Source organism: Eschrichtius robustus, chromosome 3 (assembly GCF_028021215.1).
Source record: "Eschrichtius robustus isolate mEscRob2 chromosome 3, mEscRob2.pri, whole genome shotgun sequence".
NCBI lineage: Eukaryota > Metazoa > Chordata > Mammalia > Artiodactyla > Eschrichtiidae > Eschrichtius > Eschrichtius robustus.
This window is the reverse complement of record NC_090826.1, coordinates 62,062,956-62,080,161: the sequence shown is the minus strand read 5'-3', so window position 1 is coordinate 62,080,161 and position 17,206 is coordinate 62,062,956. Positions and strand designations below refer to the sequence as shown.

The window sequence follows — 17,206 nt, the reverse complement described above, 5'->3', positions numbered from 1 at the left end:
GACAGGATGTGCTAAGGACTTTATGGATGGCGTGTTATTTATTCCGTACTACAGCATTATGGCATGGTTTCTCTATTTTACGAAACATAAAATTGAGTCTCAGAGATAGTAAATAACTTGTCCAACTCCATATAGCTAGTGCAAAGTGGAGACTGATTCAAGCTCAGTTCTATCTAGCTAGCAAAAGCTACACTCTTTTTTAAAGCTATTGAGAATTTTCCCCTTAGGTCCAGGCTTCATCAGGCTAGGAGGCAAAAGTCAGGAGACTTTTTTCCTACTTCAGAGAAGAGAATGGATATCTAGCTCACCCTTTTATATAGTATCAAATCTGTCCTCAGATAGCAGCTATTAGAATCTTGGCTGGTCCTTCATGAGACACAAAATGTTGGGTTTGAGAGCTAAAGGTAATTCTAATCACCTCAACAAAAATCCAGTGTGATCTAGTGGAAGAAAGATGGAATTTGTGCTCAAACAACTTGGGATTGAAATCTGGTGGGTGATTTTGGGAAATTTCTTCTGCCTCTCAAAGTCCTAGTGTCCTCATCTGGTAGTATTTGCCTTACAGAATTGAAAGAATGACAGTAAATTGGATTAGATATATGATGGAAAATTATACAATGCCTGGAACATATTGAAATCATATGTAGGGAATGTTGATTTTATTACTTCTCCTCCCTGATAGCACTGAAGGGTTTCAACATAGATAATGGGAAGGGAAAGAAATTTGAAAAAGAAGATCTGGGTTTAAGTCCCAGCTCTGCTGTTTATCAGCTTTTTAGCCTAGAGATAATCTCTGAGACTCAATTTCCTCCCCTTTAAGTGGATATTGTAACAATAGGTGCTCTTAATATTTCTCAGGATCACTGTAAGTTGCATATGAAAGTTCTTTATAAAAGTTCTTTATAAAAGTGCATGTAAAAGTTCTTTGCAAATATGCATATAAAAGTTCTTTATAAATAATGATTCCAAATACAGTTACTATCATTATCATCTCCATCATCACCACAGCTTCTTTGTGACTAGGACATTATCCATGTAGTTGTTAACCATAGACAATGGACTTCAAGTGAAAGTGATGCAGTTTGTCTTCAGACAACACTTTGAGAACCACTGAGCAGAATATAATAGGCAAAGGGGGAATGGTAGACTCTAAGGTTGAAAAAGCAGGTCCAAACAGAACTTGGGAGTCTTTTGAAGACCAAAAAATATGCCTAGCATTTGAAATCCCTGATGATTTTTTGCCAGAATGGTAATCTGAACTATATTGGCCTAAGAGATATTAGCATGTAAAAGAATATACATTTGACAGTGTTTTTCTGAGTAGTAGATTCCCTGCAAATAGTAGGATCCACCCAGAGCCAATAACAGTTAACCCTGGCAGGCACTTCAAATACATGTCTTAGGAATTTGATAAAAAGCTTGAAGTATTATTGTTTTGTTTGTTGGTTGGTTTCAAAATACTTTGCTGGGAACTTTTGTGATGATGGAACTATTCTGCGTGGTACTGGGGTAGTGGATATCTTATGTCTTTGTCAAAGCCCATAAAAATATACACCATAAAAAAGTGAACTTATTTTATGCAAATCTGAAAAATTAAATAGGATGTTGAGAAAACCCAAGATAGAATGCAGACTGTGACACATGAATCTAACTGTGTAACAAATGAATCACATACCCACAATGGAACAGGTGAGGAGGAAAGGAGCTGATCTGAGGAACTTTGTAAAATTGTCTTTTGATTTGATACTGTAAGGCTAAAGATAAAAATGAACTGTACTCAAACTGGTAAATTTATTTCTCATGAGATTATGGTTAGCAATTCTGAAACTAATATTACATATATACTAGGGTTGAACAAATAAGTAAATGTATTAGATAATGAGAGTCAGCTTTCCCATTGTCTGAGAAAGGAATTACAAATAAGCAAAGACAAAATTCCAGAATTAATCACGTGGCACTTTATTGGAGTTTGAGATGTCAATATGAAATTTTATGTTGATTTTAATATATACGCAAATGGATACAGAAATAAATATAGATGTGTGTATACATGCGTTAATACAAATCCATACATTCCCTGACACTGCCTGCTGAGAAGCCTACAAGCATGATACCCCATTAGCGATGAGCACATATAGCACCTTTTTTTTTTTTCTTCTTCTTCTCAATGTAGCTTTTATTCCAATCTCTTGTTTTCACCTGTTTCTCCTCTCAGGAGTCCATGCTATTTTTGATCTAGTTAGTAAGTTTTTGTCTGAAGATTCACTTATTCTTGTCAAAGAATCATAGTTATTCAAAATCTGTTCCAAGAGTCCTACATTTTCTGTATGACGTGACATCTCCATATTTTCTTTTTTATCCGTAGGATTTTCCCTCTTTGATATTTTATCATCCTTTGAAACAGGTACAGGAGCAAATCTGCGAGGTGCTGTTGTCTCCAAAGATCTTGGTTCCTAATACCACTCTCCAATAAACAAAACCAGGCGTCCTTGGGTTAAAGGCTGCTTCTAGGACTGGGCAGGTAAAATGCAAGGTGAGCCTAGAATATTTTGAGGTACCAAGATGTAAGGAAGTGATTTTAAAAAAAAGGATGAGGGACATGTCCAAAAAACACAGGAACTTCCCAAAAGAGCTTCAAATGACAAAAACTGGAACAATTTGACCTACAAAATAAATATTGATAGTACTGGGTTATAACTCAAAGAATAAAATTAATATCCACGAGTCCATACTGATATAATAAATGATTTAATACATAGACAAAAGGGGGAGGAGCAATCCTTCCTTACAGAAGAATACCAATTAACAAATTTAAGAATGAGAAATTTAAAACCACTGTCAGAACACCATAGTATCAATAGTAATTGGTGCAGGTATGGTCTACTGATATATATTAAAATAAGTGGAAAATTTTAAAATAGAAACAATTTATTTGCATATCCTTAAAATATCTCCCCCAAATATGTATACATTACTGTACTGATTCTAAAATTTGTCCACAAGTTCTCTGATACTCCATCCTCCAGAGGTAGAGTTTAATTCCTCTCCCCTTTGCTATGGACTGGACTTAGTGACTCACAGCTAATGAATGGAGTATAAAGAGGAAAAATAGTAACTTTACAGTGGAAAAACCTCACAGAAACTATCACACTAAACAATTATAGTTAATATCACCAGTAATAAGACATATTGATATAATGTACCCCTGATATGATAAGAAGAGAAGGGCACATCAGTTTTGTGGTATTCTTCCCGCAAATGTATAAATCCAAATTGAAGAATATTCTGCAAAATACCAATCAGTAAGTTTCAATGTCAAGGTGATGAAAGACACCAAATACCTATCACAGACTGGAGGATACTGAAGAGACATGAGAACTAAATGCAACCTCCAGCCAGCACTTATCTGGAACAGAGCCAACTTCCCCAGGCTTTACCATATTCAAATATCAGCAATTCCAAGCTCTCACACACCAACTCAGGATTTAAGACTCTGCTACTTTCCTATCTCTCCAGGATCTCTCCCAGTTATTTTGTGCAATTCTCAAGGAGGTTGTTTCTCAGATGTGCCCTTTGGAAAGGCATTTGCATTTTCCAAAAAGAAATGTGGGAGAGGAACTATACGTACCTTAAGGAACTAATTCTTTAACTACAAGCTATCAGGCTTTACAGTATGTGGGTGTCTGCAGTGGGGAAGGTCTTTCCTGAATTCTTCAGATCAATCCATAGAATATTTCTAAAACCATTCCAACTCATAGCCTTCTTAATTTAAGGGCTTTTCATGCTTTGCCAAATGTGCTTTCCACATTCCTATTCATTTCATGCAAAATAACAATTATACATCTGTTGAGGTGTTTTCAGTTTGCTATTTTACACATCTGTTGTTCTGTGACCCTTCTTATTAGGAAGATCTGTCACCATATGTAGTCATAAAAAAAGACATGAGAAATAGGTTAATTGAACATTTATGTGTACCTTCAGAACAGAATATATATTCCTCCCCTCCATGTTTGCACTTTGGGAATGTAACTCTCCCTCTCTCTTCTTTTATGTTTCATTTTCCCTGAGTGTGGTTGTGTGAGTGTGAGTATGTGTGTCCATTGACTTGTCTGTGTAATTAGGAAAAAGATCAAAATTCATTTCAAAACGTTGTCAATGAGAGGACAGAACAGTGAATTGTTGCACACTGATGATTTTTCATAGAATTTTATGTATATCCAAGATAATGTGTGCACCAGAATTCATACATTATCTTAGTAAATGTTTCTGGAATTGCTAAGTAAACCAAGACATTTAATTTGACATAATGGCCACATTGTATTAATTCTTCAGACAGTAAGGAAATTCTTTTCCATTCACTAATAGAGCTATGTGCACCTCTCTGTTCAGCAAATACTTCCCACTTTCTGTCTGGCCCATCTCTTGACTAGATAATGAGCAGATTGTCTCAGACATATAAGGCAAAAGATTTTCAGATATATTACATGGAAATGTGAGTTCTGTACTTCAAATGCTAAAATCCATCAGGAAAACTCCCGGTTTCAGTGCAATGTAGAGACTGCTATTGTGCATTAAAATTTGATGAATCTGGGCTCTTAGAATTCATCTAAAAACTATGTTGTTTTTATCTAAAGAGAAGAGGTTTAGTAAATGATATCTTACAGTACATTAAATAATATTCTCCAAATAGCTATCTCAAGTTCAGTACTTTGTACCATCTTTTATGATCTAGTTATGTCAAGTATGAGATGACCTATATTCATATTTTCTTAGATTACATAACATCATAGAAAATACCCTTTACTAAATGTACAGGCTGATATTTAAGAACATTATCAGATAGAAACCTAACAAAAACCTGAAAGAATTTCTCAAGGATCTTTTCCTCAAACTTATGTATTACTAATACCCCAGTGAGGGTGAAGGACACTTGAAGATACTCTCAATCCCTAGGGCTACAGAGAGCAACAAAGGAGCGCCAGAAGTGATTCTCATCCATTCAAAGATAGAGTACAGTCTTACCAAAGAATATTTATTTTCTTTTAATGGATCTTTGCTGACTTCATTTTCTTAAATTACCTGTGAAAGGAATAGAATTTGGCAAAATATTAAACTTTGAACATTGACTGGCTATTCCTATGTTCTGTGTATACTTAGCTGGACTCATGAAATTTTCACTCCTGGTAACTATTTAGAGTAGAAGGTTCATTTTCTCCTTCCTTCTGGGCAGAGGACACATATATGTCATCTTTACCTATATATATTTTGCAAGTAGTAAATATTCTAAAAATGTCTATCCTTATATAGGAGGTAATATTATGAACCAAGATTCAGAAAGGAAATTTTCTCTCTCTCTAAGGTGGGGAGGGTAACATGACACACAGACATCTTTCCTCTTCTCTGCCCTGGAAGACATTGCTAATCAGCCTTGGTCCTTTTTGCTACTTAGCAAATTGCAGCCTCCAGATATCCACTACCAATCAATCATAGTTGGTATGTAAGAAATATCTATTTGCTTAGAGATATTTGAAAATGATTAGCTGTTTAAACTGGGATATGATATAAAATATATGTGATCTGTAATGGGACTGAGGGGAGTACAGAGCAGCAATATCCAACTAGGGCTTCTCAATTCATTACTTACAAGGCTAGTAATGCTTTCTCAAACTGAATTCCAAGTGACTGCTCCCCATCTATTGGAGGAAAAATGGATTCCTTTGAAAGAGTTGCACTTTCAGGAGGGATGGAGAAAAGCAAAACTGTTGAGTACTTTTGGGGTACTTCTTGGTGTTTTTCACTGGAAACACTGAAAAGATCTTGAGTTTAAGGCTCTCGATTTCCTGGGACTTTAGGATCTCTGAAGCTTCCACTTTAAATGCTTGGACTGCTCTCATTTCAACCTTCTAGCAGGCTCTACATGCAGGGCATCTTTGGTTCTGGTAACCTAATTGATGAAATCCAGAGGAGAAAAAATCCAGGAGCTTGATGCTCCAAATGATTCTCTAATTAAGAGAAATAATAAATTAGGCCTCAAGTTTTTCTTCTAGGTTGTCCAAGTCTTTTTACCAGGAAAAGGAAGAGAGCAAGGCTCTGTGAAGAAGTCCTATCCCAGAATGGAGATTTAATACCCTATGTTGTACTTCTTGGAACTTGAGGGCAATAATAGGATGCAGAGGGTGAGAAACCCCGATATAATGAATGATTTTCTGGCTGCGAACTCTTAACCTTTTGAACAATTAAGTGACTCATTCTTCCTAAATACAGAAATTCTCTATCTTGGAAACTAAAGAACACCCTCTGATAATTAAGTAGCCTCTGCTAGCTGAAGTAGTAAGAGAATAATAAGATTGTTTGATTTTTATATTAGTATTCCATCCTTTAAAAATATGGTCTCTAATTAGCAACTTAATATTGTCTAATCAGCAAAATAATACATGCAGTTAGCACTTGACTGACACCTGTCTCATTTATACTTCATTAATGCCCAGTTTTTCAGTAATAGAAAAACCAATATTCTAAAAAAGAAATGTTTTTAGGGCTAAAAAGTTAAGTTATTTATGTAATGATAAACCATTTTTATTTGCCTACTCTAGCATCTAATATGTCTGAAAGGCATAAAGATGAAAGCCAAACAACAAACTTAGTTTTATTAATTCTCAAAAGTATTAATTAAAGCAATGAATCTTCATTTAGGATGCTGATTTGGTTATTGCAATAAAAGTCCTTTCATGCAAGCAAAATTTACTATTAAATCCTACTTTTAAAATGTTCTATGATGAAGATATTTGATACTAACAAAAGGAAATATGTTAAATAAGGACAGGAATTTTGTACCTAATTACATGTAATTATTAGGAGTATGCTAATAATATAAAGACACTGGGCTGTATTTACACATTCAAATTTGAGTTCAATCACGTAACAAGATTTTTTGAAAGCCATCAGCTATTAAGCTTTTTTTTTTTTTTTTTTTTGCATATTGGTTTGTGTGTACAACCACAGTCTCAGGTAAAAACTTTAAAAAACTATTCACAAACAGATGTGAATCCTTGTCTGTATTCCTAGAAAAGGATAGAACCCATTATAGAAATATATTTCAGATGACTTATGACTCAGCTATGACTTAAAAATATCTCTATTGTACCATTCCTTTTAAACCTTTTCATCTGAAAGGCTTATCTATGAGTGAGATTTCTCTTATGTCGTATTCTGATAGTGTCTGGCCTATTTCAGCGGCTTAAAGTGGGTTCATTAAAATGAAGTACATTAACATATAAGCCACAGATGGTGAAGATGAAATTGTCTTAAATAACTACCAAGGAAGTAGGTGTAAATGAAAACAGTTATAAGTTGAAAATTAATTCAGGCATTAATTCTTTGATATCAGACAATTCCAGGCTAGGCAATTAATTACTCATTTTGAAATGCTGGAAATACCCTCATTATTTATAGACATAGGAAAATTTACAGATGAGACTGGTCACTTAAAAAGAGGATAAGTATAAAATATAAGATACAATGGTATATGCTGTTAAGAAAGGTATCCTATGGGAAGGAATGTAGTTCAAAATATAATCTCATTTCTAGAAAGTATATACTCAGTAGAATTTTTAATAATGGGGAAAAAAGAAAAAAGCAGGAAATTACATCATCAGTACATGCAATTTTTACAAGGTTACTTTATTCTTTTGTGGAAGGATATGGACTGTAAATAAATGAAATCTGTGCTATAAAAAGTTAAGAATAGAAATATAGTGTATGTCACTATGTTTAGGTCAAATGCAAAGAAACATCTTTTCCTGACAATGCCAGTTTTCTATGTTGTGGAGGAATTGGGGAGTTTCAATTGTAAAATTCTCTGGAGAATATGGTGTAAAATAAAACCGATTTTGCCTATTTATAAACAATGTATTCTAAGAAGAAGGAAGAGGAAGAGGGGAAGGAGGAGAAAAGGAAGGGAATGGAGAAGAAGAGGAAGAAAGGAGAAAAAGGATGAGGAGGAAGAGATGGAAGAGAATAAAGTCTATCTGTGATTAAAGGTATAGAAGTTTTCACACTTTTTTTGCTAATAGCACTTGTTTTGCTAATATTATGCCCATGAGTGTAAATGAGTGATTTTCAGGCTCCAAATCCTTTCAGTAGGAAAGAAAATATACTTCTAAAAATTAGCTACAAAAGGAAGCTTTGGGTCATCTGCCCCGGCTGACCAATGAACTTTGTATCAGGTGTAAAATCAAGTCAGCTGGAGGAGTTGCCTGGAGCCTAGTACTGGAAAGGGTTTTGAGACTGCCATCCTGGCCAGCGGAAATGAATGCCCTGATCGCTAAGCAGTGACTACCATGTGTGGGAGAGAGGAAACTAACATACGTGTTCTTTGCCCTGATTTAAATTTTTCATTCTATAGCTCGCTAAACAAAGTAATTTGCCCAGGATCTTAAACATGAGTAAGTGCAGGAAAAGACAAGACCTCAGGACTCTTGATTTCTAGTCCTTTTTTTAAATATTACACTGAATAATATATCTGAATTTATTCTTTGTGTACGTATTCATATGCTATAAACATCTATGTGTGTACATGTGTGTATAGTTGTCTGAATATGCCTTTGAAACACTCAGCTATACAAGTGGCCTATCAGGCAATGCATCTCTCAATTTCTCTTTCTCATTTATTTGAAAATAGAAGAACAGACGATTAAAATCCCCTCAATTAAATAAAATTACGATTGATTTTTCCTTCATGATTGTCTGTAATGGAATCTGATTTATTTTTGGATACTTTCAGTGTTTACACTTGTTGAAGAAGTAAAGATCATTGTGAAAGTGTAATGCTTGCATATTGTTAAAGAGTAATGCTTACACTTCTGTGTTAAGGTAGGAGAAATTCCATTGGCAACCCTAATGGAGTTTGCAATGTTATTTAATTAAGTACTTATAAATAATATCTATAAAAATTCTTCTTAAGGGCATAAAATGTAGAGTTCCACACTATGGTATAGTAAATTTCTTTTATAATGCTGGTCTCCACAACAGCATAATGCCCATGATGTAGGTGCTCTAAGTTATATCCAGAGAGATGTATTATACACTTAAAGTGGTGATTATGTAGGTAGGACTGACTTCATATTTTGCCTAGGTGGTATATTTCAGGACCCCAGAAAGGGAACAGAATTCCTTAAATCCTATCCCACAAGCTGATTGTTGCTCTAAATAATTCAAGTAGATTTTCCTGTACCATGGAAAAGCATGGACCAATCTCTCCTACCCATTGATTGGGATAAGGAGCTGAAAGTGGTTGGCAGGGGGTATCCGTCACACACTAGTCTAGGCTATGGTCTTAGGAGCTAGAGCAGCGGCTGACTAGGGATACAGAGCATTTTACAGAAGGAAGTAAGACTTTGAGAACCATGCATCTCAGGTTTGGATGAGAGCGTGAATGTTTCACATCTGTGGTCACATTGTTCCTGCATGAAGGGATTCAAGAAAAGTCATGTCCACAGCAGTTGATGGAGACAAATTGGGTGAGAGGCCAAAAATCAGCTTTAGGACCCTGTGGAGCAGGTGTGAGGTAGAACCTGGAAAGGTCTCTTGAAGCAATGGTGTTTCTAGGAAATGGCAACTCCAGAACCTAGTAGAGGAAGAAGCTCTTAAGGACGTAGCACAGCAAGGTCCAGACAGTTTCAACTTTAAAATGTTATGCCACTTATAGATTAGCGTGAGTGAGGAAAAAAAAAATCTGTGAAGGGCTTAAAAGGTAATATGGCAATGAGAAGGAGAATGAAAATGATCATAAATGGAGAAGTTAATATGTGTTGAACTTGGGAGCTCCACACAACACATGGTTAGTGGTGAAGGATGGAGAAGCCAAAAAAACTCAAAGATTAAATGACCATTCGACCATTTGGCCTTTGACAGTAGAAGTGATTGTCCTACAATACTGCTACATATTTGGAGGAGTGGGCAATTCATAATATACTTTAATTTTACTACATTACTACATAAATGAGGACAGAAGTATAGATCATTGGGAACTTCCTTATTATTCCTAAAGCAGCACCAAGTGTACTTTCCAGACTCTGGTATATATAACACTATTTAATTCATGTCACAAATTTAGAATCCATTTGATAGATTTCAACCAAAATTTACTGAACACTTGCTATGTGCCTAGCACTACACAAGGAACTTGAGCTTTCAATGGTGGTCAAATGCTGACACGGTCCCTGCCCTCATTCATTCAGGGGCTACAGAATAAATATTTGAAAAAATCCATGAAAGAATATTATGCAGGCAGGATAGATACCTTATGACCGTCCACCTTCCTTCAATAGTGTTGCTATAGGCCAGGAATTCTCTCCTCCATATGTAATGCTCAAGAGCATGAGCTTTGGGTTTTAACAGACTCAGGTTTATATTTACCCAGTTCCACTACTTATTAGGTAAATGGCCTTGAAAAATCACTTTACCTCTCTGTGTCCTTGTTTCTGCACATATAAAATGTCTGTTAAAAAAACGTGTTTTACAGACTTCTAGCAGAAGAAACTAGATCTGATTCTCTTTTCCTTCCAGGAATATGGCAACATTTTAGGCAAGATCATGTGACTTGTTTCAAACAATGAGATTTTGAGCAATCGTATGTGGGGCTTCCATATCAAAGTGTAGAAGAACCAATGCATAACATTCTCTTTCCCTCTCAAGTTGACCAAGGAGAACATTTGTTCTTTCCAAATGGTACTATAACATGGCAATTAACGTGATCTCTGAGGGATATATAAATATGCATGTAGCAAGGCAATAAATATTTGTTATTCTAATTCCTTGAGATTTTAAGATCGCTTATTACTGCAGCATCGCCTAATTTATTCTGGATTCAATAAAGCATTTAAAGTATTTAGCACAATGTCTGGGATATAGCAAACACTCAATAAACGCTAGCCTTCACTCTATACACAGATGTTTCTCTGAAAATGCTTAATTTATTTTCCTGGTGTCCAGGAGGTTGAAGTTTTAGACGTTTCTCTTAGTATAAGAACTCTCTTACTCTCGGTACAAGGAAGCCATCAACTTCTCTCCACACAGACTCATATGAAATGACTAGCTCCTTCTTTTATTTAAATCACTGTACGTTGACAATATTTGCTGTACCAAAGGGGCTCATGTTATTCAGCTCCACAAAGTCGCAAATAATATATATTTGAAAACAAGTGGTAGCTGATGTAAGCACCAGATGGCTCAAACATAAAATCAAGGGAGCTGCTTTTAGCTCTACCCCAGGGCTCTTAAAGCCGCCTTCTCAGTGCTCCTTTATATGTTGTAGTTTATTTCTGAAGTGACAATAAATTTGGGAACAGCAGAATGGAGAGGAGCACCACAGCCTCGGCATGTTTTAACAATCTGCTGTGCATATGAGATGAAACTCTGCCATCACTAGAATCAACAACATCTTGACACATGATTCAAACGTCAAGAATATCCAAGAATGTAAGATGTCTTTGCAACAGCTACAAGAAGCTGAAGTCAAATCCAGATTGGAGCCCAATGCCTGAAAGAATTTTGTGTCCTTTTTTCTGAAAGCTGAGAAATGTGTAGGGCACAGTTTTGACCTTGGGGGCTGAACCCCTATGAAATCCATCTTTACAATCGCTTGCATTGGACGGCAGCATGGAGTGACCTCATTTAGTGTAAAGCTATCTCAGAGAAGTGTTATGCCCTAAGCAGCAGGAATGTTGCTGCTCAGAAAAGCACCCGCTATGGAAAGTCTCATCATGATGGCAGAACCAGCCCCATGTCAAGACGAGAGGTGGTGGGACTGTTCTGGTGACATCTTGCTGCATAATAAACTACCCCAAGCTTATTGGCTTAAAACAGCAAACATTTATTATCTCATGTCTCTGGGTCAGGATTCCAGGAGTGGTTTAACTAGGTGGTTCTAGCTTAGGGTCTCTCATGAGGCAGCAATCGAGGTGACAGCTGAGGCTGTAGTCATCTGAGGTTTGAAGAGTCTAAAGGATTTGCTTACAAGGGCACTCAGAGTGTTGTTGGCAGGAGACCTCGGTCACTTCCACGTGGGTTTTTTTTATAGAGCTGCTCATAGCATGCCTTTTCCCAAGCTACTGATCAGAGGGGTGGGCAGTGGGTGAAGCCCTCAAGACAGAAGCTGTGTTGGCTTTTTTAATCTAGAGCAAAGTGACATCCTATCACTTCTGCCACAGCCTATTGGTCCAAACACAGCAGCTCTGGTACAATGATGTGAATACCAAGGTCAGGATCGTTAGAAGCCAGCTTGAAGACTGGCCACCATCGGGGCCATGGCTGTGGCAGAACTGGCAAAGCAGTGCTCTTCGCTGCTCTTTTTTCCTTCTGCTGGGCCAGTTGTCTAAGATGTGCATACAGTCCACACTTCTGTTTGGATCACACTGATATGGAAGAATATCCTATTTATTAACCTCTCGTTTTTACTTGTAAAATTTTTGTACATCTCTAAGTATCTTTCACTTTATCCTCTCTTTCTGTGGTGGACCATTCTTGTTTTGATTCTTCTGCAAGACATATTAAAGCTGCAGAGCTAGGAGTCCAGTTTTTAGAATGCCTCTTCCCAAATAGGAAACACACAAGAGTAGACTATGAGTGGCAAAAACAGTCTATCCCCTTTCCACTCCAGTGATTTTGCTAAATTGCAAAATACACGTGCTCTCATTTCCAATTAATTATCCGCAAACAAATACTTCCCAGTCTATTGTCTCTGTCTCTTGACAAATGAACAAATTAGATGGACAGTATCAGACAACAAGGAAATGGACTATTGCTTTGAATTGGCAGTGAAATGAAGATTCAGACAAAGAAACTTAGAATAGGAGAGCTATTCATAAAGGATTTTCCACCTCTTACTTTAGCTATACGAAAACATCCAAAACATCAAAACATTCTGGAAGAAAAGAAAGTCAGAAGACACAGGTATTTGCCATAATAGAAAATGTGTTTTAAAAATAAAATACAAACAACTTTAACAGCAATTTGTGTGTCAAACCAATTTGCCAGCCTCCCTCTAGTTCTTCACTTCATTCTGATCCATCTAAATGTGTGGCCTTATTAGCTAGTGGCTGGAAATGATTTACGTAAGAGGCACCAACCAATAGGGCACTTCTTTATATAGAAAACTGATAGTTGGTGATGCAGATCTTCACTCATATTACACGTGTTCCTTAAGTCCAGAGGAATGCCCCTTAACCAATAGCATCTATGAACTGTAATACCTACTAAGGCTTAATTGCTAAGTGCACAGGCTCTAGTGAGTCCAGACACTCTGGATTTGAATTCTGGCTAAGCCACTTACTTTCTGTGTCACCTTGGACAGGCGACTCAGTTTATTTATGCATAGTTCTTTCTTCTCTTTAGTAATGGGGATTATAATGGTAACCACTTCCCTGGATTGTTGTGATGAGTAGAAAGGTAAATGTGTTTAAAGCATTTAGAACGTTGCCTGGCAGGTACTCAATACATATATGCTACTAAAATCAGCACCTTTTAAAACATATTTGCCCTCTTTATTTGTTAACAATTTATATTTTATGCTTATGTTATATCAATTTTTACTTTAATTATTTTGCCCCAATTGAAAGTGAGTGCTGTCTTATTTATCTTTGTACCCTCAATGTGTAGTATAATACTTGGCGCAGAGTAGGTACTTAGTCGACTTTTGAATAAATAGATGAATTAATTAATTAACAAATCAAGTGATTTTATTCTTCACTGTCGAACTATTTTACCCTCTATGTAATGAATGAGCATTTTTGAAAATGTGTGTGCCATGGGCTTTCCTTATTTATTTGGATTAAAGAAAAGTCTGGTCAATTCATCTTTACACTAACTAAACCAAACCCCGGTTAAATAACTTGGTAGAGACACTAATGACCAAAGAAATAAAGGATTACTTTTGCTTTTGGTAGTGTATCTCATATGCTTATATAAGACCAAGATTCCTCTTCACAGATACAACAATTTGATCCATAAAATCATAATATCTTTGAATTGGATTCTATCATGGATACCATATACTCAGATTGCTAATTTTACAGGGAGGAATGAAGCAAATGATGCCAAAATCACATAGTTAATTAGGATCCAAAATATAGAAACATGTACATGAGAGAAGTTGGAGAGAGAGATTCCATCCTTGTCAACCCTCAAGTTATGCCTCACTTCTCTGCACATAGCCTGAGTTTCTCCCAACAAGTCTGATTCTTCCTATAGAGGCAGCTGCCAAGGCTGCCTGCTTCATGTTGCTCATCAAATCTATAGAAAATGGAAATTTTGGGAGATTTGTCACAAGATGAATCATGTCTACGAACGTGCCACAGCCCACACACAGTTAAAAGACAAAAGCGAAAAAGTTAAGGCAAGAGTATGGAGAGAGAGACAGACAGAGACAGAGAAACAGAAAGAGGGAAAGAAGATACAGGAGGCGGTGGACTATCCACCAACTTGGGATGTAGAAGGGCTACATGAAACCCTGAAATCAGCAAAGGGCATTGGCTTTCAAAGCAGTCTAATCACCTCCAAGCTGGGATAGTTCAGGAGAGATTTTCTTTTCCACAAAACCTTTTTGGCAGTTGCCATGGAAGTCAGCAAAGCTCAAAGCGAAACTCCTGAGAGGTGAGGTAACACATGTAGTATGCTCCTTCCTGCTAAGTACAAAGTACACCTTGTTCCTTCTGTGGACAGGTCAAAGGCAGACAAGCAGACCCTGATCTGTGGTTTTGAGCTCAGCCCAAGTTCTCTAAATCCAGCATGGGACCCCGCCCCCCAAACCTACTGGCCTGGGCTTTACCAGGGCGACATACTGTCTCTTGCTGCACACAGTTATATTTCTGGCATCTAACATTGCACTTGGCATATAATAGTTAATAATCTTTGAACATGAACTAACAAGTGGAGCCAGCAGCCAATCAGCTGCTAAAGCAGGAGAGCTGACCTGGCAGTCAGAAAATCTGAATTCTGATCTCATTCTGATCCTAACCAGCGTTGTGACAACTGACATTTTCTCCCTCTCTCTCTCTCCCTCCCTCCCTCCCTCCCTCCCTCTCTCTCTTTCTCTTTCTCTCTCTCTCTCTCTCTCTCCCTCCCTCTCTCTCTCTCAGCTGTCTGCTCAAATTTTTGATTGAGGAAACAGTCCTAGAGAAGTTAGATAAGTTGCCCAGGGCTGAAGAGTTCATCACAGAGCCAGGATAGATTCCCAAGTCTACCTTCTTTCCACTGTACTTTGCTGTGTTCCTATAAAGTAACTTGAATCTCAATGGAATTATAAACTTACTTACTGATACCAGCCACAGCTATTCAGACTGCTTCCTACCCACCTCCCCAACAATCTTCCATCCTGGTCTGTCATTAGATAGAATATAATAATAATTATGAAACTTATTTACATTATGTTAATAATAATTACTAACTTTTTTCAGTGTCTATTATGTACCAGGCACTATGCTAAAATCTTTACAGAAATTACTTAATTTTCACAATCATCTTATAAGGCAAGTGATTATTTCCCCAATTCTATAGCTGGGTAAACTGAGACCTAAAGAAGTTAATTAATTTATTCAGTGTTACCACTATGAGATACTTACCCCAGTTTTCTAGGTGACAAAGTGAAGCTCAAAGAATTTGACTTTTCCAAAATTACTGAACTAGTATAGGACACTACCTTAACTCAAGTTTCCTGACTGCCAGCATGGATTATCTTTTCTTGTTATCCATTCCTCTGGGCACTTTTGATGCAAAACCAGTGTTTATTTGGCAAAAATACACTACTATTCGAATAATTTAGATAAATGAACATGAGACAAACGGTCACTTAAAAAATACACATCTTACTATACATGTACTATTTCAGCAAATAGTAGGAACATTTAGTGAGCAGGAAGGGAAAGAAGAGCCTACAAGTTCGAGGAAGGTTGAGAGGTTACTGGATTTGGCCAGGCAACGTATAGACAAGGTTGTTTTCTGAAAGTTGCTTCTATGACTGCATCTTCCTCAAGTACAGCTGTGGTGAGCAAAGGAAGTCAAACAAACAAAAAATGCTCAAACAACTGCTTTGACTTTATATAAGGCTGAAAACCTAATAAAACTTTAATAGCTAAATGTTCTATCCAACTTAACCAACTGGTGCTCTACCCTGGATTCATTTCCCAAGGGTTTAATTTTGTGTGCCTGAGAATAACTTGCTTCATTGAAATATGTAATTCGGGGTAAAAATCAGTCATAACTAATATTCTGCTCAAATTTTTAAACTTAAATTGTTTCTGAGTTTATTAAAGGTCTCGGTGTTAATAACATCTACGAGAAGATACAGACCAGGAAAAACCTACATGCTCTGAACCTGAAGCCAGTTTGATCTCTAAAACCAAACTTAACTGAAATTGTATGTCTTTTTTATGTATGTACAGTAGATTGTGCAATTAGGACACATTTATGTCCAACTAATTATGCCCTCCTGCATTATCTTTTCTTTCTCTGTGATACTGAAACATCTTGTAATTAAGTGACGGGAGAATAAAATATAGAAAAATTATCATATGGTCAGGGCAGCAAGTACCTTGGTCAGACTTTACTATTTCAAGTTGCATAATAGTAACTGCTTCAATTCTGCCTAATTAAAAAGAAAATCCATTTTTTGAAAAAGCTTTTATGCGCAAACAAAGCTGAAACTTCCATTTGCACTCAGTAACAGAAGCCCTCTCATCTTGGGAACCCATTTAAATTGTAACCTTAAGATGTTTGGCTGGCGTCTGAGTCACTACTGTCCACGAATCCTCCTGTTCCAGCAGATTTTGTAGGATTATCACAGGTGCATGACATGTATGTGTGTACAAATGTCCACATCAGAACATTCACACATGAGCAGATGCACCCCATACATATATGCAATTATACACATGTTCCTTCAATCACTTAGTAAATACTCTAGTGTGTATCTACTATGTGCCAGGCAGTGTTCTAGGCATTGAGAATACAATAACAAGACAGGTAAAGTTCCTGCCTTTGTGATTCTTATTTTCCAGTGAGAAAGGCAAGAAATAAATATTTTAAAATGTTTATCAGGTCATATATGTTCATATCATACAACATGCATACATTTATGCATACTTATATAATAATTATGTGCATATGTGTATACACACGTGTGTATATACATGTGCTTGTGTGCATGTGCATA

At 36.6% G+C, this 17,206-nt stretch overlaps 1 protein-coding gene across 1 annotated transcript in view; it reads left to right on the top strand.

Moving 5' to 3' along the window:
• The window catches only part of NEGR1 (neuronal growth regulator 1), an 897,928-nt gene that overhangs the window by 756,858 nt on the left and 123,864 nt on the right, over positions 1–17,206 (top strand). The gene's annotated exons all lie outside the window — the stretch shown is intronic.